Genomic DNA, 27,389 nt, shown 5'->3' with positions numbered 1-27,389 from the left:
GCCTGACACTGTGGCATCTGACAGAAAGAGACATCCAGCGAGTCTGAAACTTCTGCCTGCGCTGCACTCCGTGCTGTCTCATTCCAGCTTTTCCATAAAGAAGCCCACAGCATTTACAAGCGTTCCCCAAGACATGGGAAGAATGCAATAACGGGTGAGAAAAAGGCATGTAGCAAATGCCACATTCCCCATCAGAAAAGGCCCCTCTCTGTGCACTGCCCCATATCCCTCTGCTCCCCAGCTCAGGCAGTGCTCTGCCTGCCCCTCTGCTCCCAGCCACGTTCAGCATCACTCCTCACCCGTGCCTTGCGCTCCTGCCACGGGGACGCAGCCCCCAAAGTCTTTCTCCCATCCATTTCACCTCCTCTTTCTTTACTATCCTTTGTCTATACAAAAGTAAAAGTTGACACCTATTCTTTCACCTGGAAAACCACAACAGAGCCACGAGCCTTTCCTGCCTACCAACAACAGTATTTTTTTCTGCTTTATCCTGACTGAAAAGGATTTCCAGTAATATGCAAGCTAAGATGCATTTGCTTATGTTGTTGGTCATTAGTGCTGTAATATAAATGCTTATAAGAGGTGGCAGACTGATGCAATCCAATTTCTTGTTCTTACTAAGCAATTCTCTCCAAATATTTTACACACGTTTCACTAGAGAACAATCAGTAGAGCAAAAAAATCCCAAATGTTACCTTTGCCATTCAGCCAGAGGTTAACAAAGGTCACCAGCTGTTTTTACCACACTTCCAACCCTGACATACTACTTACATACATATCTATGTTGGCCATTTAAAAACCTACATTAATTTTGGCCCTGAAAACCAGACGTATTAGATCTGAGGCCTTCACTTCAGAGAAATTAGGGTCTCCTATGGTCCCTGATTCAAGTTTAGCCAAGGAAATATCCACACGTGTATTTTAGAGGTTGGATATGTATTGGCTCAATTCTGTGCCCATAATACTTTTCACTGTAATCCTGAACAGGTATAGAAAGGTTGGGAGCAAAATACCGTCAGAGGAAAAAGGACCTTGTGTTACATGTGCTCCCAGTACAGCAGTCCCAACACCTCCTAGCAGGTGAAATGATAAGGTTGGCAAAATTAATGTAGCCCAACCACTACTTTTATGACATTTTTGGGCTGGTGAGATTACTTCAGTCCATTTTACCATACCACAGAAAATCATAAGCAGTATTACAGGAGGCTGAAAATCTCCATATTTATGAATGAGGGATGGATGATTAAGATAAAAGCATCCCTGCTATTGATCACAGGCCTCTCTCATCTATTAAAATAATAAAACCACATAATGCTGCAGCACTTAAAGCACAGCACGTGAAGAAGGTGACCGAATGCAAACACTGGTGGTCGCGTCCCATACACTGGTGCTCCAGCTGCTGGAAGCTGCAGGACAACACGACCACCAGCACTGCCATGGAGCTGGTTTAGCTCAAATCCCAACTGAACGCCCTCACTACTGCACACAGCTTTTCCATGCTGGGTTCAGGAGTACCAAGCAGCTCTTCACCATGCTAAATGCTAGGTATGGCTTGCTGCGGTGGGGTCACTCAACACCATCATCATCTAGATTTCCACAGGGATGGACTTTTCTGCAGCACAAATATGTTCTGTGATGTTTCCTGCAGCAGGGTGCCCCAAGGGGGCATTTAACACCATCACCTTCATCAGTACTGAGCACCACAAGCCCTGTCCAGGAGATACTTGCCACCTAGCAGCACTGGTTTCATGAGCTGTCAGAACATATCTTACCCACTTTGGAGTATCAGTGAGGCACCAGTCATGGCATCAAGAGCTCTCGTGACCTGAGACCCAGCACTGGGCTCCAGCACACTGCTGGATTCACCCATGCCTGCACAGAGCTGCTGGTGCCGACAAAACACACCGGTGACCAGAAACTGGTCCAGCAAATAGCACCATTCACAAACTATCAAACTACAGCCCTCTAAAAAATATTTTTATTACATATATCATTCTGGTTTTCTTAAGGAAAAAAAGGCATTTTTTTTCCAAGTGAAAATCATAGGGGCTTTAAGGCAAAAAGCATGCTTTTTTTGCTTGGCAGAGGGTGGAATATCATGGTCACGCTGGAAAACCACTGTGCTGGACTGATATTAGCCTGGATCCAATTAGAAACACTTTTCATTTTTAACCCAGGTGGAATTGCACAATTATAACAGCAACAGCCTGTGCTTGACAGGAAATGGAGAAAGTTGTTCTCACTGAAGAAAGGAATAAAGGCCTGCTCAGTGCTCACAGAAATCTTGCACAAAACCTCCAGGCCAAGCACAGCTCCCAAACTGAATACCAAAAGCTATTTTGTGCTTGGTAGTGAGTACCCAGGTACTGAGTACCCATTTATCCCTTGTAAGAAAATCTCATTCCTTTGGCAGTTTCCCTCCCAAGAACTCAGCCTGTTTGCACCAACAGAAGTAAGGGCAATCCCAGTAGACTCTGGGATCCCTTCCATCTACCAAAAAATGGTCTCAGCCATGGGTTCTGAGCAACATTGAGCTCAGGAGAGTGTACTCCAGCCCTGTTTGCATACGTATGTCCTCACGTAGGATCTGATGATGCCAAAAGGTACATGCCAATACTTGATTCAACAGATGCTCAAATCCTGCTAGGCTGAAATGAGGTGACATTTGTAATAAAATCAGGAGCATTGGCAACACCATAAGATAAGGTGCTTTTGTCCACCCTCAAGTTCTTAGTTCCAACTTCTGGTATATCTTATCAAAGAAAAAAATACAGTACTTGATTTTTTCTGCATCAGAATCCTACCATTCCATGGCCAAGGCTGTCACAGGATTGGGTTCGCACAATTACGATTTAGCGATAGCTACGACAGAAAGTTATTAGCAACTTCATCATAAACCACAATTTGAACCAGGCTTTTATATATTAACAGTCGAGAGAAACAGATGGTTTCTCTTTAATTACTTGTTGCAAACTTTCTGTACTTTGCCTTTTCCAGGTTGTACTCAGAAGCAAAACATATACCAGAATACTGTGCCTTGTATTTGATGCACCCATGAGGACAGCAATCTTCCAAAAAAAAAAGAAAGTGAAGAAGAAAATAAAAGATAATGAGAAAAAGGAAAGTCTATCTTCATAAGATTGGCAGACCTATATTAGAAATGCAAAAGGTTGAGATAGCTTGGACAAATGCCCAAACTTCTGAGAGTTTAATCAAAACTAAACCAACCAATCCTCCTCCCCTTATGAGATTTGCCCAGCAACAATTACGATCAGTTTTAAAAACCACAAGTACTTAATAAAACTAGAATATTATAAATCTTCTGCCACATGAAGCTAATAAAAATAAATAATAATAATAAATTTTAATGTTTCAGGCACCCAGGCCCAAAGGCACTAACCTGTATTTGTGCCTCAAGTCAATGATATAAATAGTTGTAGAAATATATGAATAAATGTAATTTTTGTAGAAGAGTATTTTTTCTTCATACCTGCCAGATTTTAGGCTGATTACATTCACTGCAGTAGGAGTTGTAATGAGATGATTTAAGAGACGTGTTCCATTTACACGTTCATCTGACATTATTAAATCTCTATTTGTTTCTATCACAGAGAATTCAGAAACAAGCTCCAGAGGGTGTATTGTTGGCTGTACCATCCAGTTTTGTCTTAAAACTAACACAGAGTGTTCAGCCTGGGGCTCCTCTAGCCAACGGGCCCCAAGCATCTGTTGGACCACATGAAGGCATTTGTTTTCCCAGCCCTGGAAGGGTTACTTTTCACTTCTCACTGCCTCATCCCATCAACTTTACACATTTTTTTAAATGCAAAGTATTTCGTAACACTGTGGTTGTCACCATCCCAAGCCCAGAGGGTGTATAACATTTCTACCTCACCTACGTGCTACAGAAAACATCCATTTTGAAGGGAAAGTGTTTGGTTTTGCTGGTCTGGTTTCAGTGGGAAGGGCAGCGCTGAAATATCAGTCATCACTTTGAAAAATTTGGAGATGATAGCTAGAATTCAATGCCATGACCCCACAGGCAGCACACTGTCCCTGAGCCCCAAACCCAAGCTCTTTTGTTACCTCTGTCCAAGAAAGATTTGCATGCAAATCTTCCACTGACTTTTGTCTCATTAGGGATAAGTAAAAACTAAAAAAAGATATTTAGATTGCTCCGGTTATTGAAAATAATACACTGCAGAGTGAGTTGTGCATATTAATGATCAGGAAACACGCTATTGTGTCTTTCACCCTCGGGAGTGGGGTCACAGCACCCCAGCAAAAGTGGCGGGTTACACATTTTCACATAGTATCATTCATTTGTAAAAAGGGAAGTCAGAAGGCAGAGACACATACCAAAAAAAAAACCTATATTGGGAATACCTTGGAGCACTTTTAGAAATCACTAGAGCTGTTTTCATAATCCTTCCACTTGTAAGGCCAAATGCCTTAATTACCATGAGACCAACTAGCTACAGAGGGCTTAGAAAGAGCCATAAAAACATGTTAGAGTGGCCTAAAATAGCTTTCCCTCTCCCTAAAAATAGAACAACACACAGAGAAAATACTTCTATTCCTTTGGAGGCAACTGGGACAGTGAGGATAGTGCCTGGGGGAGCAGCCCTAGCCCCAGCAGCACGGTGTTCACCAGGACCAGAGTACTCTGCCAAAAATGAGATGCTGTCCTGTATCAAAACCCAATTCTAGCTTCTGCCGAGTCTGACCAGTCTTGGGTCTTGAGCCAGAATGATTTTTTGGGAGGAAATTCCACATTTGGGAGGGAAAGGATGAAGTAGTTATAAAAGGGTCAGCTTGCCAGATGAAAAAAAAAAGAGGCAGTTGTATGAACAGAATGGAGGAAAACATTTCCTGGGTCACTGAGTTTTATCCGGAGCTACCTAAAGGAACTAATTCCCACATCACCATTCACCAAGCAACCACGCTCTTGCAGCAGTCAGAAGCATGAGGATCACCTCAACACCACGTCCCCCTCTGCAAAGGTGCAACACTCAATGCAGCATCGCTGAAATGTGAGTAACCTCAACATCAGATTCTGTTTTTTCTTTTTTTTTCCTCTATTTTTTTTTTTCCATTTCTTTTTAAAAATTATTTCTTTTTCTTTCACTCCTGAAGAGGCTTCTCTCCAACAACACCTCAGTAGCTCAAGGAGCAGGGGTAAGACCTGGAGGCAAACCAAGCCCCTGCTCGGTGGGACCAACGTCCCGCTGCCGGGCTGGGGTCACACTGCTTCCATGAGAGGAGGACAGGATGGGCCTTGCAGAAAGCTGGGCTTCAGCACTGATCACTCATTGAAGTCTGGCAAGTCCCCCATACTCCCTGCCTCGGTTTTCCAGTCTGAGGAGTATGAATATTACTGTTTACTCCTCTTTGTAAAGGGCTCTGTCGTCTGCACTGTACACACCCACTGGGACATTCCTGACATTAATTTCTGTTTCATATCAGATTATGTGATCGTTATTAACCTTCCAGCTTTCAGTACTGAAGGGTCAGATCCATCTCAGTCCAGCAGATGAAGCTCTGCTGACTTCACTTAAGCTGCAGCCACTTACTCCAGGACTGGATTTAGTCCTGGGCATTTTTCAATTTAAAATACACTGGCAATGCAAAGCCACCACCATTTCTTTCAGGGGTGGTCTGATTTCATTTACAAGTGTTTGTGCTGGCAAGTCCTACATAATGCTCAGATGCAATTGTGCTTGAGTATTAAATATAATGGGTTAGATGTTATGAATAGGAAAATAAGATAACTTGGTAAAGGAGCTTTGACAGCAAGAGTGAAAGAATGAAGATTCAACTTAAGCTGCTGAAAGCCTAACAAGATAAAGACAGGCAGGGGAGAGTTCCCTTAAACGTGATGAAAATAAGGCCTGAAGGGGTGGAATGATAGAGAGGCTGAGGAGTACATGCTTCAAGACAGAAGATGAATGTGCCCAACATGACAGTAACATGTAGCTAAATTAATCAAAGTACCTACAGCACTAAATACAGCCAAAATATATTGATTCATGCAGAAATCTCACAACAGCAGGCACGACATGCACAAAGGGATGCATCTTTTCTATCTAAATTAATTTTTCATATTTTTGCTTATGGGATTTTATCATTCTGTGTCACCAGAAATGATATAAATCTCCCCTTTGCATTTTATATGCCTAATGTGTTCTTCAGTGTTGAGAACCCACATCCTCACAGCACACACTATTACATCTCCCCATTAAAGATATTGCAGTATACACAATATACCCAGAAATTAAATTACCAGGAAAAGTTTTCTAAAAATCACAGCAGCTCGTGACCATTTGACAAAAACAAACTGTTACGACTACTAATATTTCACCTTCAAAGTATCATTTTAAGTTAATTCCTCTTCCGTGGTTCGTGCTGGATTTACAGCTGTTGTTGAGCCCGGCTTTGGCTGAGGCACAGCCCATGCTGCCCAGTACCACAGCTTCTAAGGGGCTTCTCCAGGATCTTCCCCATCCCCTCAGCCTTTGCAGAGGTTGCAAATTTTTCTGCCAAACCCTTCCAGGTAGTAAATCAGGGGTTGCTGTTCCCCCAGCTTGGGTGTTGTTCAGCAGCTCCCAAGGTAAGCTCGCAGCCAAGGCAGCTGCTAGAGATTCAGTAAGTTTGTACTGGGTCACTGATTTCATTTGCACTGAGCACCATTTTGGGAATCATTTGAGTTGGGAGCAGAATTTGGCCTCGTTGACTCAAACAAGAACCCTGAGCTGCCAGCCCACAGAAGGGAGAGCAAAGCTGTACCCTCGGGAGGAAGAAGTCTCCCCAAAGTTGTATGAACGTGATGCATGCATCCTCACACCCCTGGCACCTTCTGCATTTAGAAACTTCTGGATGCTAATGCGACTTTTGTATGCAAGAGATTAGTCAAGAGAATGTGAGGTGAGCCAGAAAGGAGGAGCCAGCCTTGCTATCAGGTAGGCTGAGGGGGCCAACTTGCACCTTGCTCTGCTGTCACAAACAAATTGATTATTTGTTTCCTCTTGGCTCTCACAGATGTCTGTTAGGGCACAGTGGGCAGCAAACTCAGTACAAATAGCACCAAGCCACTAGTGTGCATTTTATTTGCTAAGAAGTAGGATTACGATGCAAAGAGAGTGAGAAAGAAGGGCATTGCCTGGCACTAATACTCCCTCTATTGGAAAAAGAGTATCTTCCTAGGAATGTGCAGTGTGTTCCTTAAAACAATGCAAAATAAAGTGATTAGCTCTCCAACAGTGGGAATTTACTAATTTACTGGAAAAGTGGCTGGGCAGCTGGGGCATTCTTTCCCACTTTGCAGAGAACAAGAAAAAGTACTTCACTGCAAAAATAAACTGCTTAAAATGCCACCATTTTAGTTTAAAATGTTGACTTTTAACAAACAGGGTTCATTACACAAAAATCCAACTCCTTTACTGCTCAATGCACGACCCCCATTATCCTCCAGCTGCACGTTGGCATGGCACACACACAGTAGCTCCATAGCCACGAACATAGGTAGCTCCCACAGCTACCAAACACACAGTTTTCTAAACAGATCTACTCCCTGAGCCTTCTGCTACCCCAACAGAAAACAAGGCTGCAACAGCATGGCACAAACACATCCTTCATCTGACATCATTTCCATGTAATACATGAAACAAGCCAGAAAGAGCTGTCAAGGTTTTAAATCCCATAGGAAGAATCAAAAGTGAGAATACAATTCTAGATCTCTTCAATTTTTCTGCTTTTTTTTTTTTTTTTTCTCCTACAATTGAACGGAGAATACATTTTTTCCTGGCTGGGGTTTGTGGCATAACCACTCAGAATATGCCCTGGGGATGAGACAGGGAGCAGGGGCTGGACTCAGCTCCAGCCTCCCTTGAGACAAACAAGGATGAGACCACTAAGCATGGAAGTTCTAATATTGTTCCGCCTATACCAGATAGATAATTTGGAGACAACCACATTCCTGGTGTAAATCAAGAAATTTCCTTGGAATCCAAGAGAATTTGGATTTACATCTAGTGAAGATTTACATTCTGCAGGAAGGTGGGGAGGGAAGGGCAGCCAGGATCTCAATAAACTCCCAAAACAAGTAATCACCACTTCCCACCAGCACTGGGAAGGCTTCAGAACGTGCTCTGGCTCTGGGACACAAGCGTCTATAAAAGCCAACTCTGCACATTTAACATGAGTTTAACAGCTTTAAGCCTGTTTCCCTAAATTATGTATGGATGCATAACTGGAAGAACGAGAGATTAGCACAAGGTGCTCACTGGAGGAAAGATACCCACAAAGCAGAAGTATTAAGCAGGGATTTAGTAACTATTAGTTGCAGCCAAAAAAAGATTCCATCTGGAGTTACATCCCAGCTTCCTGGGATGGCCCAGGATGCTCTCAGACCCTTTGGTACATCGACCATAGTGGACAGAAGAATGGAGAAACGTGATTGTGGGGAGAATGCCCACAACCTGAAGCATATTAAAGCAACACTCATTCAGAAAGTGATTTGGTAATATGCAACAGGTTTGTGAAGAAAGGATACAAAAGAAAAACTAATCAGAAAATAGGACGGCAAAACACTTTGGAAGATTTTTGTCAACTTTTTATGTATCATTGAAAAATCGAGGTGCATCGGGGCATATGGAGGATATTAGAGCTTTTCTTAAGGACATTTTCTTCTTTATCATTACAGTAATTTTTGCCTCAGTTCCCTTTCAGCCCCTTGTGGAGCCTTGCTGTGCTCATAGTACGAGATGTGACACCAACATGGGACAAGGCAGGGAAGATGAAAGTTAACTTGATCACACTTCTCTGTTTTTTTTCGGGTGAATATATATATTTTCTTTCGCTCCAGGCCTCACATAAAGCAGCAGTGCTACTATTGGTTTGTTCTCAGACTCCAAAATAAACACACATTCAGATGACTTATTCTCATATTTCCAGCTACAAGAGAGGCATCCAAGGTTTTGCTTCTTCTGCCTTGGATGTGCTTGCCTCTGTTGATTCAGAAGCAGACTAATGTATAGGACCTTAAATTCTGTATGACTCCATGTAATGTAATGAACACCAACAGACCTTAAATTTCCTGTATCTCATGGGTGCTTTTTATTGCACCATTTGGCAAAAATCCAAGAAAAAAATTGCTGCGAGGAAAAAAATAAAAAAATGAAAAGCACATCGCTACTGAATTTTCCAACAATATCACAGGAATGTGATCCCCCCCTTAATATACATACTGATGATCTATTTGGAATTTTTATCCGCAGTTATGAAGAGAAAGAAAATGTTATTCCCTCGGAGGCCAATTTTCATCTTGCTCTGGAATTCTCATTCCAGCCTCTCAGAGAACACTTTGCCTTCTCTATATATTAACTACTATTTGTCTCTGGCTCAAGGCTCACGTCTGTTGCTGCATGAGCTACATGGAAACAAATTCCTAATCATATTTCTGACAAGAGCTCTCACAATCTTGTTGGCTGCAGTCATCCCATTTCCAGTATTTTGCTAGTAAAACCATAGGAAAGCTTTAGTCTCCTCTTACCGAGCATGTGTAACTCCCATTAACAGGAGTCACCACATGTGTGCAGATCAAGCACAGAGCAGATTGTCTGAGAAGAATGGCTGCCTCGGCTTGCTTTCAGCTTCCAGCACATCGATAGACACCAAGGGTTTGCAGCAAGGGGGGCTGCTTGGAGTACAGGTCCAGGTCCTCCCTTCCCAATGGTACGGGTCAGGATGCACTCTGAAGTCAGGCTGAGGATCCATTGGTACGTGAGTGCAAGAGAGGCAAAATGGGCACTGCCCAGCTCTGCAAGTTCATCCGTATGTTGAATTGGATGTTAGAGATTTCCAAGATCAAGCCACAGTAATGATCTTAACGTTTTTGCCAATCCCTTTCAACCTACATTTTTGGGAATCCTGTTGTGAAGTTATTAGATGGATGACTACATCTGATCAGCAGCACGTTGCAGCTGACAAGTCAGGTAACAGGCAGTGTTATAGCACGGATATGGGCATCTTCTGGTGCAGAAAAAACCACCAGCAACTGGTGCAGCAACTACTCATGGAAAATTACTGCTTACAATTGTGTATGCACACAGAAAGTAACCGCTACTTCGGATTAGGAGGTAATAGAAGTAACACTCTGGGTGGGAGCAGGTGCTGGTTTGGGGATGCTTCCTCTCATTCCAGGCATGATGGAATCACAGGAAAAGCAGTGAACTAAGTGCTGACTTGCTCAAATCAAAGGAAAATTTACAAGTGATGGGATTTTGGTGCGTATTTCCAGTAATTCCACCTCTAAGGGTGTTGTGTTCTGTATCCTGTTACCCACACAGCCTTCATAAATTTTAAGGATTTGAGCCTTCACTCCCATCTATCCATTCTCCCCAGCATGATTTCAGTTCGTTTCAGCATCTCAGAGATATCGTCTTCATCTGAGCACTCCCCACCTGTTTCCAGAAGAAACCCCAGCATGTTGTGCCTTAAGAAAGCAAAAGAGAGCTACAACAAATCACTTCAACTGATTATCTGAGGGAGAGAGAACGGGAAATGCAACTTTCTCCACATTCCTTCAATGCAGACGAATACTGCATTGGTGACGTTCAGCCAGTGGAAAGTATTACTGTAATGGGTTGCATACTGCTCAGAACAAAGAGCACATATTTATCTTCAAATTTGGAACCTCTGGGGAGGAATATGCTGGACAGTGAACCAAAACAGTCCATGATCCTTAACAAACCTGTCAGAATTTGCCCCATACAGCAGAATAGTTTCCTAAAAAGAGACTTATGCTTTCAAGCATCTTAAGTATTTTCTCTCAAATACTGTGTATGCATATAGTCCAAATTCCTGCTCAACATATCCTTATTCAGCCTCTATATTTTCCTACTCTCCATCGCCCTCCCTCCCAACTCCTGCATATGACTTCAGTCTTGAACTCCACAGACCAAAGTTTTTTCAGTGCAGCTTCTGCCCAGGTCACAGCACGTGAAGAGACTCTTGGTGCAGATATCCAAGTGCTCAGTTCGCAGTGCTCGGGCAGAAGCCATTGTCTGTGAAGGGCCTCATTCCCTGGTTACAGAGTCTTTTTGGAAAATAATAACTCAGGATTTAAGAGGGCGCTTGAAAATTTTACCCCCAAATTTTAGAAACCCGGTTTTTATCTTGTTTTTGTTTTTGTTTTATTTGTCTTCTGAGCAATACAAATTTGACTCTGCCTCCCCTGAAATCAGCCCTACGTTTCTCTCCTATGGCAATGACTGAGTGAGCAAAGCTTTAGCAGCCCAAAGGAAGAGGTCTGCCTCCATCCTAGCGTGCCTACAGTCATCTGGGTAATTAAGACCTGTGTATAATGAAGAAGTACCTAAATCAATAATGCAAAGAAGTTTAAGTACAGATATTTTTGCTTCAGCTAAGTGCAGTTATTTTTCTGCATTATTCATCACACTGAAGACACCTACTTCTCAGAACATCTGCAATTTGTCTGTTACTTGCGGCCCGTGGCTTTGTTCAGCTATGCAGATATGCACAATCCAGACATGCACAGCAAAACACGGAGCCAAATCCTTAATCTGCTCTTGAGATATCAGAGTACTACAGCTGCCGACTTCTTCCAAAAAATCAGAGCAGCTGAGACAAAACTTCATCTGCAACTCATATATCAAAAAGAATACCAGGGAAACAGTTTAAAAGTCAAATGCAAAGCCCACAATTGGTGTAAATCAGAACAGCACCTCTTAGCCAGCTGCAGCTACTCCAAACAGCAGAGCAGAGATCCACCCCAATAGCAGTGTTATTGATCTTTTCTTTAGAACACATATTCGTCTATACAAAACATATTCAACACTATATCCTCCAGGATTATCACAGAGCCATAAGCAACTGCAACAATTACAGTTTCTATTTAAGAGATGCAAATCAATATTAATTAAAATTAGACAACTGTTTGTGATGTAAGGGGCCCTTGTACTCAAAGGGCATAGTGGCCATTAAATATATTAAGACTTATTACTTAAAAGATTTTAGACAAAGTCAATGCATTGTGTGTCCTGAGGGACAGTTCAATGCCTCTGTATGTTGTACAGCATTTAACTATAGGTGCCACAATCAAAGGCAAACACAATTAAGTATCAAACGGTTAAATGCTATGTGTCACTCTCTAAAGAATCTATATTGAAATGCTTAATTAAACTTTTTTTAAGAAAAAAAAAAAAGAAAAAAGAATTCCATAGCATGAGTTCCAACCAAAACAAGTGCTTATTTGATTCATATTAAATAACCTGCATATTAAGTTGCTTGTGCGTCTCCTGTTCATTATCATGAAGGCAGCATTTGCATTTCTTGATAGACTATTCCTGTTTCCTTCCCCTTTTTTTCTTGTCTTACATCAGTCAGTGGAAAGAGTGCCACCACAGGCCATCATTAACCTTCCAAATCTGCCTCAAAACAAATAGTACAAGAGCTCACTAATTTGAAGATCAAAAAGCCACTTGTCCATTATATAATTGGAATGAAAGGCAAAATGTTGCAGTTCTGAAGAGCACAGTAATTACTAGCTGTTAATTGCTCTCTCGTGGTGGCTCACTTTTAATTAAAAAGAACAGCTCGTCGCAGGCCGATAAGCAATGGTGGAGACCACTGGTTTAATCAACAAAGCAGAAAAATTTGTTTCTGCCGCAGCCAACAACAGCTTGAGAAATCTTCAGATGTCCAATTGAGATTAAAAACTGTCTATTTAGTGCAGTCAGATTTTATTTTAACCAAGGAAATGACTATTTGAAGTCTTCCAATGTGAGTGTCCCCACCACATCCCCGCTGGTGCTGCAGGGACTAATCACTGGCTTGTGGTTGTGATCATTCAAGTAAAGAAATTTAGCTACTTTCCTCTTGACTCCATCATTCTTGGGTAATTGGCCTGTCTGAGGTGAGCACTTTTTTTTTTAAGAAAGAGCTTTAAAGTATGGAAGGCCCACAGACTGTGCATTTAATTACTGTTCATATTTCATGCAGTCAAACAGAATTTCATTTAAAAAGAAAATGATTTACCTACCTAAAGAAAAAAAAAAAACCCTTATATCCATTGCTTTGGGTATTTTGTTCCTGTTCCTTCAGCAACTGTATTTACACGCCAAAAATGTATTCAAACATCAAAGTTAATTCTTTCAAAGGTTTCTGTCTTTAACTCTTTCATCTACTGACAGGTGTCTTTAAGGAATGTCCCACTATGTGCCGCGGAAATCAGTTCTTTAGAGAAGCAGGTTAGGTAAGCTAAGTGGGACCATTTTGCCCTGGTTTGTCCCATCTCCCTCCAGCCACAAAGAGCTCACATCTGCTAGTGGCTCACTTTCCTCTTTTGGCCTCTCCAGCTCCCAAAGGCACTGTACTCAGATACTCAGACCTTTGCTTTCTTGTATTTATTTACTTCTTCCGAGTGAAGGCTCTGCTTCCCATTGAGCACCACGCAGACAAGTTGCACGTGTACATAAAACTGACCCCAGCCAACCTCACACTGCTACACAACCCGTCTTGCTTGCACTGAGATAGGGATGTCTACATACCTCTAGCATAGGAAAAAGTTGTTTCTATTGAACAGGTTCCAGGCTCTTTATTCTCATCTACCTTATTCCCATTAACATCTGGAAACAGATGCTGCTATCTCCAGCTGTAAGCAGGTTTGGAGTATCAGTCAGCTTTGGTTTGAACTTTGAGACATATTTCTTTGCTGCATAAGCTACAACTTTCACTGCTGCCAAAGAATATTCTTCTATTTTCCTTCACATACTGAGGAAAAATATATTCATTCATTTTTCTCCTTATGCATAAACACATATAAATATGTATATATGTATATATAATTATCTATCTCTCTGTATATATACGGCCTCTTTGTAGGCTGCCAGAAATCAAAGCAGGAGAAAACAAAAGGTGCATTCCCTCTCACCTGGGAACAGGTGGATTTTTTGGCTAGAGTTTTCTTTAGTTTCAAAGCTTACTTCTTGTGGAGACACAGAAGTGTGGTAACCAATTGCTGGAGCCCTATTTTCTCCTCATTCCATAAGAAGTCACCATCATTTGGATGTACAGCCACTCTCCACAGATGGCTGCCTTCTCATCTCCCAACCAACGCAAGGAGGCTCTGGGCTGGGGGTGTCAGGAACCAGCCCCCATTGCTCACTGTTTCTTGAAGCAGAGAAAAAAAGACTTCACTAGCAGTGAGATCCACCTTCTTCAGTCTTAAATTGCAGAGTTTGAAATGCTCCATGGCTGATCTGGGCTTGGATGCTGTGAAAGATGCTACCTTCGTAAGCTGCCATGATATATTTGAATTTCCAAAGCATCTACTCTATAAAGACAGAATTTGCCATATGACTTTTCGTATATTCACTGATGTACATTCATGTGCACCTGTTTATTCTTCATATAAAAACAGCAGTTTTGGAATTACCAGTGAATGAGGAATCTAGCACGTTACATGAAACTCTATGTGAATAAACCTATTAGTGTGATCAGTACAATCCTGCTGATTTAATTTAAAACATGCAAGAAAAACATATCATACCATTTTTAGGAACACATCCTATGCTCAAAACTGCCTTTAAATAAGTGAGCACGCAGACCTTTGTCTTAAACCAATGTAGACCCATGAATAGTTACCTAACCATGAGGTTAATGGGACAGATTGCTGTCAGTTCATAAGGATGAGAAATAAAATATATACTTCGAAGCATACTTGCTTGATTTAGATAATGAAATATATATAACAATTTTAAAGTCAACTTTTTCCTAATTGTTGGAGAGGCAATGTAAAAATGAAAGAGAATACCTGGCTTCAGCCTTGCTTTTAGCCAGCTCTGCTCTCAGTTAGTTGTGCACTGAGTTACACGTGCAATGAGTTACAGCTCTTTTGTGTGCGTACACATGTATCTGTATACGCACACACTTGATCTAATGCACATGGAGATACAGTTACATACGCACTTCTTTGTGTATATGTGTGTATATATGCATAAATAAGCTTTCCAAACTCCATCCAGGCACACGCTGGGCTGAGCTGCAGCTCTCCCATCCCTCAGCACACCGGGGCTATCTGCACCTCCTGCCCACTCATCTTCCTGCTCCGGCCACGCCAACCCGCTCCGGCCTTGCCGAGCGATAAACCCTTGGCCTCTCGCGTTCGTCTGGCCGATAAGGTAAGTTGCGAATACATCTTATTTTTGTGTTGTTTGTTTTTCCTTCCCCCCTTTTCCTGCTCCCATTTTCGGTCAGCACCTGTCACCGCAGCCCTGACTCTCGCGGTTCTCTCCCGAGGGCCGGCGGTTTATCGGAGGAAACACTCGCGCTCGCAGAGATGGCCTCCGCACCGCGGCCGATTAATCCGAGTTGAGTGCACTTCCTTCGGCCAGGGGACACCAATTACCGCGAAGGCACCGGCAGCACAATGCAGGCGAACATCTGACAGCCCGGGTCCTGCCAGCTCCGCATTGTCCTCCCGTCAGGCGCTGTCAGTTCCCAGCCTTAATTACATCCTGTTTACAAACACTCGGCCGGACTTCAGATGGAGCCTTAACAAAGGTTGACAAAGGTCAGGGCCACGTCACGGGATGTTATCTGTCTGTGTGCTCGGGCAGATAAACTAGGGGGCTGATTTCGGAGATAGCACAGGGAATGCGCCGGGGCCATGAGAATGTCGGAGGTGTTGGGGTCGGAGGTGTTGGGGTTGGAGGTGTTGGGGTTGGAGGTGTTGAGGTCCTGGCACCAGGCTGGCTTGAACCATTCTTGTGCATATCTGCCTTATTTTGTTATTCTTTAACCAACCAGCTAAGAACATTTCATAAGTTACTTTCCTACTTTTCTTTTTCTTCTAGAGATAGGGGAAAATAATGTTCACTGCAACCTGTTGATGTTCAGTGTGAACAAAAACCCAAAAAGGAAAAAAAAAAAAAAAAAAAAAAGAAGCATTTGAAATTTACAGCTGGGTGTCCTTGCATGGGAACAAGGAAACCAGGCACCTCTGTAAGCCAAGGCTCCAGTATCATCTTTCCCCATCTTAAGATAGATGAGCACTGACATGAACTGAATCTCATCCAAAACTCAATGTATAGCAGTACTTACAGGAGTAGAGCAGCTGGATCAATCTAAACACTTGATATATCAAAGCCATTAACTTAGGGGCTTGTCACCAGACCCATCTCTTTGTATCTAGTCAGTTATTCGCACATCATGATTCACGAACCCCAACTGCACAGGACCACACAGCAGTAGCCAATGAAATTGAAAACCCAGTTTGTTGTCATATCACCGCTCTCTGAGGAAATACTGTAATAATTACATGGTCACAGTCAGTAAAAGGGGACTGGCACAGCATCGTGCTCCTGCAGAGCTGTGCAATGGGTAGCAGAGGCTGTGTCAGTGGTTCTGAGCTAATAGCAGAGTGCTGGGCATCAGCACCCATCTAGGATCTTCAGGATGAACTAGCAAATATTTCTGGTGGTGGATGAGACTGCACCTGCCTGCCCACAAAGGAAAGGGACTTACACGTTTCATTACTTGAAACAAAAAAAACAAAAAAATTTTAGGGTCAGATTTTGATTGTTTTTGATGAGAAATGTAAATACCAAACAAAGTAACAGAGTAACACTGACCACGACCAGGGCTTCCCAGGGATGATCTTGCAATTTTGAATATTGTCACCTATACTTAGTTTTCTACTTAAATTTAAGCCTTTACTTTCATAAATAAATGGCAAAGCTAAGGACAAGAGGATATCTCTTATTTATGTATCAATTGCTAGCAATCCAGTAAAAAATTGATATCCCACCTGAAAGAGTTTACAGCCAGGGTCTGAATGCTATAGAAAAGCAAATCCACACTCAGTACAATTACACTTAGCTAATCCAAACAATTACACTCAGTGAAAGGAAATTCAAAATTACATTCTATCAAGAAAAGGAGTGGAAAGGATGACTTGCTGGAAAGGTTTAAAATATTTGACAACCCAAAGTGTAGAAAAGTTGAAGGTTTAAATAAAGTCTGCAAGCTCATTGCTGATTACATACACTGAAAAATATTCCTGGCTGGTCCTGAGTATTTCTGCTGTGCCTGCGCTGAGCTATTCTTACAAAGAGGTGGAGCATGGTGACCCTTGGGTGCAGAAGGAAACCTCAGCCACCCCGTCAGAGCGGGTGCAGCTCAAGCCCCCAGTAACAAATCAGTCAGTAACAGAATGAAGTGGGCACTGGATTAGGGGTTTTTTTTTTTTCAAAAACATGTTGTTTTTTGTCAGAAAAATAAGGGGGAATAAAAGAATGAAGGTTGATTTTTGGAGAATGGCATTCCTCTCCAGGCAGTGGCTTTGCCTTCCCCAGAAAACTGGGCTGTGCTGCTGCAGGAGAGCCTCGCCAAGGCAATCAGATGCAGCTCTGCAGTTCATAAAGCAGGCTCTTCCTTGCTCAGTTTCGTGACTTGTCGGCCTCGATATGCCTCTTGTTCCAGACAACGTGCCAGTCAGCTGCTGTTACTGCAAAGCTGTGCTGAATGCTTCTTAATTAGCCCAATTCCCTATGGCTTGGCCCAGTTTTCTACTGAGGAACAGCCTTGGGAGCTGTGAAGCCCCGTATCTGGGAAAATCTGATCCTTAACACACAAACCCAGTTCAGCACATCCTATTTTCTCCCCAGCAGGCTCGATTGTATTTGTGCTGGAGTACCATCCTGCCCAGGAGCCAGCTGCAGCACGCTGGGTGCAGAGCTGGAGGGCCTGTGCACTGCTCAGCTCTGTGCCCACTGGTGGCATGAGGACAGAGCTTGTCCTCGAACCCAAGGCTCATCACCTGCATGCACCAGACATGAATCAGAACACAAATAAAACCGATCACATACGTTGTATTTATTTGCTCAAATTCACAGGCTTTTCATGCATGCAAACCTTCTGCTGTTGCACTGGTTGTGCAACACAACATTACAGGTTTCGTTTGAGTTTACCCTAACTTAAACCAGAAAGAACTCTACCTTCTTTCTTTATTATTTTTATTACATCATCATACCCTCTATTTTCCTGCATTCTGTTCTCCCTTTTTATATTTTTTTGTCCTTTAAACTCTGCCTTACATTTTATGGACATCTTCCTTGCAGCTTCCAGAAGGGTGCTCCATCTTAAACTCAACAGCAAGGCTGACAGATGGGCTTGATAGTTTTTTTCTTTTGCAAGTAATAAAAAAGGAACATTACACTTCACATGAAACCAGAGCACTGCCTCGAAACAACAGTGTTTGCTTGGCTATAAAAATAGTTACTGTTCTGCCAGGCCCAGAATCAAAGCATTTGTATTAATGTGTTTCCTCTTTTAATAAATAAATCCAATATTTTAAAATTTCATCCGTTTTAAATTACTGTTGTTGTAAGTATTATTGTTCTCTACGTCCTTGAATTGTACAGCTGTATCTAGTCTGCTAGACACACTTCTCAGCAGCTTGCCAAGGTACTCTAACAGTTACATCATTATCTGTGCTTCCTAATGAGGCTAATGAGGCTGCAAGGTGTTAAACCTGGGATTGGCTGCGACATCTCAGACAAGCTGCCTTCCTCCATCATGCTATTTCCTTAATACTACCCCATCTCCTGAAGGTGTATCAGCTTGGACAACGTTTTTTAGCTGAGAGCCTCCAAAATCCTTGACCCTCAGTTCTTTCCAATCAAAGCTGGAACAGAAAATCACACAGACATAGCACAGACACTGTCATCGCCACACAAGTCTGTTTTGCAAAACTTTGCAAAGTTTTGTGCTGTTCCAATGCAGAACAGACCAAAATTTAAATCGCTGAGTTTCTTTAAAAATAAAACCACCATCCTCCATCTGACAACAGATAACCCTTTTTTAATCAGAGAGCTAAACATGTCGATGCCATAGCCTTTACCAGTCACGCCATAGGTCCAAAAACCATGAAGGATGGAGTCAGCCAAAGGATTTGTTTTTTCACAGTTGGATACTGAAAGCACGCAATTATATTTTTGGTTGACCTTTTCATTTAGGTCCAAACATACAGATTAAACAGAGTAAACACCTCTTCTCAAAGCTTTCCTTGCACTCATCCACACTTCCCACATCCTGCACACATGAAGGGCAGGCAGGTTGGTGCCACCTCTTCACAGTTCTAGTCTGCTCCCACTGCCCCACCGCAAGGTGGGGGACAAGAGCTGCCCCAAAAGAGCTGTGGCAGAGGGCAAAATGAATGACAAAACATCCCAGGGGGTGTCTCCTCTTTTAGGGAACACGTTGAATTGCCCTCATGCTGAGGAACGCAGCAAGGCAACAGCTGGATGAGGGCTTCTCGTTTGGTTTTGATCACCAATAATCCTACAAATTAAAATAAAATTAAAAAGAGACTCTCTTTACGCACAACTGATGGAAGGTACCTTTGTAAAAAGTGGGGAAAAAAGGGGCAATTCCTCCTCCCTCTCTGCTGAGGACACCCTGCAGAGCACTGCACTGCTCCTGTTGGAGCCTTTTGTCGGCAGTGATGGTTCCCTTCTCCATCTGCCTCCTCTGCATGGGAGGGAGCCCCAAAGCTCCCGTTTGAGGGAAGCAGTGTTCAAACACTGGGGTTGAAATATGGAAGGTGAGGGTGACTCAGGAGCACGCTGTGCTGCAAAGAACATGATAACATAGCACAATTGCAACCCCGAAACTATCACTGGAGGATGAGATTGGAGATAAGAAAGTACAGTATTACCAGGCTGCTTTAGAGTAGTAGGAAATCGATTTGGGCAGACAAGCTAAATTTATTTACTTTATTGATTTTAAATTTTACATGAACTGCAGTATAAGTAAATCTTTCATGGTAATTCCAAATCTTGAAACCTATTGTAAATAACTAAAAAAATGTCCAATGTTCAGAATAACCATTGCTTTGTACTGAAAGTGCATTATTCTTAAAGCCCAGGACAAAATATTTCGTAATGAATACCCTAAATCTACCTTGGCAGTCAGTGTTGATATCTTTGCTAAAATAAGAGCCTGCTTTTGGTGTACCTGATGATTCAATAAAGCATATATTTTTTTAAAGGGAAGGGAGGAAAGGAAGAAGGGAAATTTTTCCTATTGTATGAAGCGGAGCAGCACACAGGTTTTGTCCTCGTGTCTGATGGAGGAAAGCAGCTGAGAGGCTGCAGTGCAGGTAGAGCTCTGTGCACAGAGCTATCAGCACTGCAAAGAGGAGTGCTGGAGGGGCAGGGAACACCTGACCCAGATAAGGACTGGTCCTGGCTCTGGAGAGAAAACAGGTGACAAGAAATACACGGGGACAACGTCTCTTTGCCTTGCTCACACAACAAGTCCAAGCCCAGAAGCCCTTGGAGGCTGGAGGGGAAAGGTTTATTTGGAATGCTCTCTCTCCCCCAAAGCAGAGATCATAACAACCTTCTCAAAGCAACTCATGCACCACTATCTTCATACTCCTGGTACTTCTGTAAAATCAAATCCCAGGAACACTTCTTAGCTGTTCCAGGCAGCTGAGCTGGAAGGGACAGATTTGGGGCTGTACTCACTGCCAGACACGTTCCGACTGTGCAGAAATGGGTAATCTTACAGAAATCTACAATAGACAAAAACTCCTTCCCAAAATTAGAAGCACCTTCTGTTTGTTTCTCTTTCTGCAGAGCTCTGGGTGTTCAGCCCCAGCTCTACATCCCAGACAGACAAGAATACCTGTGAGTACAGACTGCTCCCTCATCATTTACCAACAGGAAAAAATACAGCGATGCTGACAAAAGCACTCATCCAGTGAAGTTTTGTTCCCCTGGGGTCTTTTTTTTCGCCTCGTTGTTGTTTTCTAAACTAATCCATATTACCTGTGCCTTTTGATTTCATTATGTTAGATGCTATTAATCTGGATATATGATTTCAACAGTGAAGAGATGGAATTTGTCATCAACAAAAGGAAAACATTATTTTTAAAGGAGTGAAAGATTAATGTTCCACCACGGACTACTTAAACCCTCTACAGCAACAGCACTATAATATTAATCCAACTTTGATGGGTTTTGCATAAGGCTCATAATTAAACATTTTCTTTTCAATACTTTATAGAATCCCCATCTGTTTTTAATGGCATCATTTTGATGTTTTTCTTAATAATTCTGGCAGCCCGCTCTTGAAGCTTCAAGCTCTGTTTTTTGTTCTTAATGTCTTCTTCTACAGTGGCTGTATTGTGCCAAAGCCGAAGGCAAGTTTTGGAAAGCCATCGTTAGGCAGCGTGTTGCTGTCTCTCCCCATGTTCCCAGGCAGCGGAGGGGCTTCCGTTAGCACTTGGAGCAGCCATAGATTACCGCCGCCGGGTAATGGAAATGTTTGTTCCTTCAACGCTCTGCTTCTGCCTCCCTGCACCGAGGGCTCTCCTCCCTGCACAACCAGCCCTGGCTGCAGCAAATAAATAAATGGGCAAATAAATGACAGCCTGCTACCTCCAAGAAACCCCAAAATGATTGGGTATATCGCACCAATTTAAGCCAGCCGCGGTCTTTGGCTTTTCTCTCTGCACCAATCCCCCGAGGCTCTTGCTGAGGGTAGGCACCTTCTTCAGTGAAAGGAAACAATCCTTGGTTCCCTGTAGGTACTGCAGTTATGGGCGATATCAAAGTGGTGTGGAAAGCTCAGCACCGGGGAGGTTTGAAACATCCATCAAAAGTACCTGATGGAAACCTGGAACGTGAACCTGGCAACGGCTGCTGCAAGAAGCGTCTGCTTTCCATGAGCCATGCTGGGATTGTGTCAAAACAAACAACATTGAAAATGCTCCTATCCAATAATATCTTATCAAAAAAAAAAAAAAATCCAGGAAAAAAAACAACCTTCCAATTTAATCTTTTCTTTTCTTTTCCTTTCTTTTTTTTCTTTTCTTTTCTTTTCTTTTCTTTCTTTTCTTTTCTTTCTTTTTCTTTTTCTTTCCTTTCTTTTCTTTTCTCTTCTTTTCTTTTTTTCTTTTCTTTTCTTTTTTCTCTTTTCTTTTCTTTTCTTTTCTTTTCTTTTCTTTTCTTTTCTTTTCTTTTCTTTTCTCTTCTTTTCTTTTCTTTTTGTACTAATTCTAAACATATTTTTAATTCCTGTCCCAAAACTGATGATTTTCCAACAGAACACTGAAATCAGTTTTTCACTTTTAGCAGAATTTCTGCTTGAAATTTTTCTGCTCTTGGCGTTTCAGCTCTTCCACTGTACTACTTTTCCCTCCAAGATGTTTCATTCTTTTATATTAAATGCATATTTGGTGACCTCCTGTGGTTCCCATGGATTAGAACGGAGGAGCAGGATGATTAATGACTTCAGTTTAAATATTTTATACTCTCTGCAAAAACACTACAAGCTGATGGATGTGTACACTGCTATTTTCACTTTAGTGTCGGGGTATCCTGGACTACATTTTCCCCTTGTTTTTCCCCCACTAAGCCACGTTATTAAACCTCTTTTCCCATTGCAGAGGGAACCAAGGGGCTCCTGGCTCTCAGGCTGGTGCACTCTGGCAGGACACATGTGAGCAGATACTGCCTTAATCGGGGCTTTCAACCTTGAGGAGGTTTTAAATGCTCTAAGTGCATTATAATGGTCTTCTGGTCTCAGGACAGACAGATGTGAACCGCAAAACTGAAATGTTTCATCTTTTGGCGCCTTTCAGTACGTACCATGCTGTGCTTCCAGTTTGCTGAAGGATCAGAGTTACTTCAGTTCTAGGCAATATAAACGGAGTGATCAAAAACATTTAATTATTCAGGGTCAGCAAATCTGGAGGATCTAATAACAACAGACAGAAATAACCTTTCCAACCACTCTCATTTTCATTAACTATTATAAAATAGAGAACTGTTTAATTACCAGAAAATATCATAGCAGAAAAACCCAGCATCTTCACAAGGGTCTTTCCCAGTCCACTTGAATGCATTTGGCACCGCAGCATAATATAACTTTCTATAGATAGAGACTTGTGCTTGTGCTCGCAGACACACACACACAGGCTCACTGATAAATAGCTCAGATCCTCATGTTAGCCTGATTCTGACTGCCTACTTGAGCACAGCTGCAGGCTTTCAAAATGCACTACATGAAGAGACTTTCACACAGCACTCCTGTACGTGTCATCCTGAAACGTGATGACGAGGATGATTGGAATGGAAGTGACAACAGAACTGGTTTCCCAATTATTTCCTCTATTTAACTTCGTGTTATGTACAGGTGCCTGGAACGCATGCTTCACAGCGCAGGGACACACATTTCCCCAACAGCTTTCTTACACCCAAGGGAAAAAAATACGTTGCAGATGCTTCTCCCAGCACAGTGATGTTTCTGCAGTGTTGTTTTTATCAGTCCAAATCACTCCTGGCTTGTGCTAGTGAGAGGAGAATCAGTGTGCTCACCTTGGACAGTGAGTTCAGCTGCAGCAGCCTCAAAGCAGCAAAGATACGGACAGTGTCAGTGTGTTGGTTTGGTCATAGAGAGCACTGCAAAGCAGATGCACACAGATGAAGCAGTAGTAGGTGGGGAGGGAGTTGTGGCCATAGTGCCTAAGAATATAGATGAGACAAGATTTGTACAGAAGATATTTTCCTAAATAACCCCTATGTGTAACCCAATACAGAGCTGATAGAAGTACATGATCCCACCTTGGCTAACAGCAGTCAAGTAATATGTGCTCAGAGAATCCCCAGTTTCTATAGAAAACAACATGAGGGTTTGAAAAAGTATATTTGCAACTGAAATTCATGCACTGGGATGGTAAGCGAAGAGACCTGGACTACAGCACTGTGCTGATGACACCAAGCTTTCTACTGCATTAAATCATATTAAATACATTCATTATGAGTAAGAAGAACAAAAGTAACATCAGACATGAACACAATTGTTACTTATAGGGATGATATTACAAAGGCAAATCCTCTTCCCAAGTCATTTCTGAATGGAATTTCCATTTCTGAATGAAATGGAGAAATTAAATAAAAGTGTGCTAAAATAGATAAGCTCTGTTAACATTTTGCAATATTTTCTAAAGGTTTTATTCTTTAGCTGAGCAAGTAAGTAAGTCACCACCAAAAAAAAAAAAAAGAAAGAAAAAAAAAACAGAAAACCTATAAAACAGTGTCACTAAGAGGGGAAGTGGGAGCTGATATAAATATAATAGAAAAGAGGGAAGCTAACAGTCATAAATGTTAATTTGAAGCTATAAATTACCCAAATTGCCAGAGGAAAATAACGACACAAGAAAAACACAAGTTCAATAGGAGCAAAAGTGAACTGAATCATGGCAGTAGCTAATTGTCAAAAACAAAGTACAAAGGCAAGAAGTGCTCAGACATACTTCTGTGAAAATTCAGGAGGTAAATGTACTATCACACATACACACAGCTACCTAAGAAACACCTAAAAATAACCCAGAAGGGCATTAAATTGCAGCTATGAAAGCTGGAACTTTTATTATAAATAGCTGCCATGCAAGAGTGTTACGGCATCTGAATCAGGAATGTGGATTTCAAACAGGAAATGCAAGTTTCAGAGACCTGCCTCCTGATAGCTGAAATGTGCCAGGGAGAGGAGCCAGGTATGGACACATCAAAGTGCCATCAGGACAGGGAAATTATCCTAACAGCCATTTCCTTAATCAATAACGTGCTTCCGTAGGAATCAAAGTCATATAGGTAATGCTAATTGCTACACGAAAGATTTCCATGAAAATATAAGCCCTCAGCCAGTACTTCAGAGATTGAAAGAGGGAGAAGACTTTATCAGTAAGTGATTATTTCTTAGTGGTTTTGTTTTATCTGATAATGGAATCAATTAGAATAATACAAACTACACATGGCTAAGAGACAAATTTAAATGCAATTGCAAATAGGAAATCAGCATCAAGAAACTAGATTTTCCCAAGATTCCCTAGATTTTACAAGGATGGCTTTCTGGAATTACCTTGATTAGAGATTTTACTGATGACAAAGGAAAAACATATGACTGTTATTCATAGTGTGCAGTAGGCATGAAAACTGAGAAGCTGCTTGTAAGGAATAGCACAGGGCAGCAGAGGAATTGGGCTTCCCTAAAAGACAGAAGTGGGCAGACAGATATCCTCCAGCAACGCAGATGTGACACCAATGGAAACTGCCCTGGAAAACCACCATGGCATGCTTGGGTTAAGAAAGAGTTTGAAACAGTACAGAAGATTGAAAAGAAGAACAATAAAAATGAAGATGGAGGAATGGTGCCTGGTAGCAAAAACATGGGGAACAGCTTCTTTAGTGTATGTGGTGTGGGCAAAGAGACAGCAGCACTCTGATCACAGAAACCTCCTGAGCTGAAGAAAATAGATGTGGGCTGAGAGCAGCAGCTGGAAGCTGGGCATGCTGCGATGGGGTGTATGACCAAAAATAATTGGTAGGAAGCTTTCCTGGATGCTGTGCTCCCTCAGGATTCGCTGCTTCTGTTGAGAGACCTCTAGATCAAGCAGGTGTTAATGTGAGGACAATACTGCCTGTGCTACACAGAGGGTTGGGCAAGGAGAGCCCTGATCCCTGCTGACACCAGGACAGATGTGATCTCAGGACTGCAACCTGGGGTCTTACCAGAGAGAAACCAAAGGTAGAGCAGCATTGTTGCGGGATTTTATAAATCTGTCTGTTAATGGAGTCAGCTTTCTTTGCCTGATTAAGATCTGGAACGCTGGCTGTGATTTATCACTTTCATACGACTCTCTTCCCCCAGGCTCCGGGTCACAGCGGTGGCGTTGCCAAGATTTATGGTGCAGAATGGTCGGCAGAGCCAGAAGCATCCCTGGTGTTGCCTTGCTGTGAGCACCCACCTCTCCTCAGTTTTGCTCTCCTATCTGCAGTGGGGAGCATCGCTTGCCATTCTCTAATAAGAACACATTTCATTTTATAAATAAGCTTAGCAAGAATACTCAGGAATTTTTGCATTGTCTCTTTTCCTACAGTTCACGTTAATACAGATTTCAGCTCCTACGCCCACCAGGAATTGACAACTCTCCTGTGAAGCACTTCATCATAGATACTAGATTCAGAGAGAGGATAAAACTACTGTCTAGCTCACTCTTGCAGGAGAGGAGCACCCTCCAGCCATAACCCTTCGCCCAGCTGAAGCACTTCAGCTGCATGTAGCCTTCTCACGTCTATCTGGCAAAAACATTAAGCAGAGAAAAGTCCTGGGCAGGGCACCTATACCCATCCTTCACTTCCCAAACCAAGGCAGGGCACCATGCAAATTCACTCAGCAAGGAAAATAGCTTCAGTTTTTTATTATTTTGGAGTTTTTGTTTTTGAAAATGCTTTCTGAATTCAAATACTGGCCTTCTTCTTTGGGAATGTGTTAAGCTCACATTTTCCAGCTTATCTCTGTTACCACAAAGGCTGGAAACTTTCTTTTTTTTTCTCAAATAAGAGACGACATTGTCACTTAATCACAATACTGAAGGAAATGGGGCTTTGAGAAAACCACCAAATATGGCACAGCACTGGTGAAGGACCCACTAACTGGCCCTTCCCATGCCCAGTGCCCAGGGCATGCCCTGTGTAGGCACCAGCATCTCATCTGCAGCACCTCTCACCACCAGGCCCACAATGGAGTGGTACCCAGACCTGAGCTCTGTGCAGCCATGGCCCTTTTATAACAAAACTTCGTGTTTTTCTCTGCTGCTCATGGTCTAGATGGGGCTCCTTCAGGCACGTGTTCCCACCTAGTTTCTCTAGGAGGACAGTGGTGTCCTTCCATCCAAATGCTGACCATAGCAAAGCATCAACATTGCTCCATCGATGGCTCAGTGAAGAAACCAAGCTACTATTTCTTTAAAGCAAAATTCTGATCCTCAGATTTGATTTCAAATGGCAACATTATCCTGTGATATTATCTGGGCCCCTACTGCTACTGTCTGATGCTTTGAGTTGTCCATTTAGTTTGGTTGTAAAATAATTCTACAGTTCGGTTGTCAGCAGTTGGCACTCATGATTGGGTGCTGCTCAAAAATTTCCTTTGGATGTTTCTCAAGACTTCATTTTGTCACTAAAACCCACAGCTCCTCCACTCCATGCATGGGGAAAACCCATCTATCCACTACCTTCAGAGAGGATCAGATCCAGCCTTAAGGCCTCAGCTCTGCAAAAGCATTTAAGCACCTGCTTAACTTTAAGCACATGCCTAAGACTACCCTTCTTTTTTCCCCTGTAAGAAATGTCCTGAAAGCACACAATTAACCATGAACAGGTGCTTAAGTCCTATTAAAGTCAACAGTGCTTTCAAATGTCAACGGAATTTAAGAACATGCTTAAGTGTGTCATTGAATAGGAGTCCTAATGCAAAAAGAAAGGACTGGTTTTGTCACAGGCTTGGCAAAAGCCAGC

General features: G+C 42.3%; 1 protein-coding gene and 1 long non-coding RNA gene across 3 annotated transcripts in view; one reads left to right on the top strand and one right to left on the bottom strand.

Annotated features, from left to right (window-relative positions):
• MECOM (MDS1 and EVI1 complex locus) overlaps positions 1–27,389 on the bottom strand; it is a 300,414-nt gene that overhangs the window by 216,862 nt on the left and 56,163 nt on the right. The gene's annotated exons all lie outside the window — the stretch shown is intronic.
• LOC104912703 (uncharacterized) lies at positions 4,586–18,378 on the top strand. 2 transcript variants are annotated; one of them, XR_014885461.1, is made up of 4 exons: positions 4,586–5,033; positions 13,212–13,273; positions 15,045–15,200; positions 15,319–18,378. It is a non-coding gene; the product is annotated as an uncharacterized LOC104912703 (long non-coding RNA). The 2 variants fall into 2 exon arrangements; XR_794824.4 differs by lacking the exon at positions 13,212–13,273 and having other exon boundaries at positions 4,597–5,033.

This window comes from Meleagris gallopavo, chromosome 11, assembly GCF_905368555.1.
Source record: "Meleagris gallopavo chromosome 11, MGAL_WU_HG_1.1, whole genome shotgun sequence".
Classification (NCBI taxonomy): Eukaryota; Metazoa; Chordata; class Aves; order Galliformes; family Phasianidae; genus Meleagris; species Meleagris gallopavo.
This window is presented reverse-complemented; position numbering and strand designations above follow the sequence as displayed.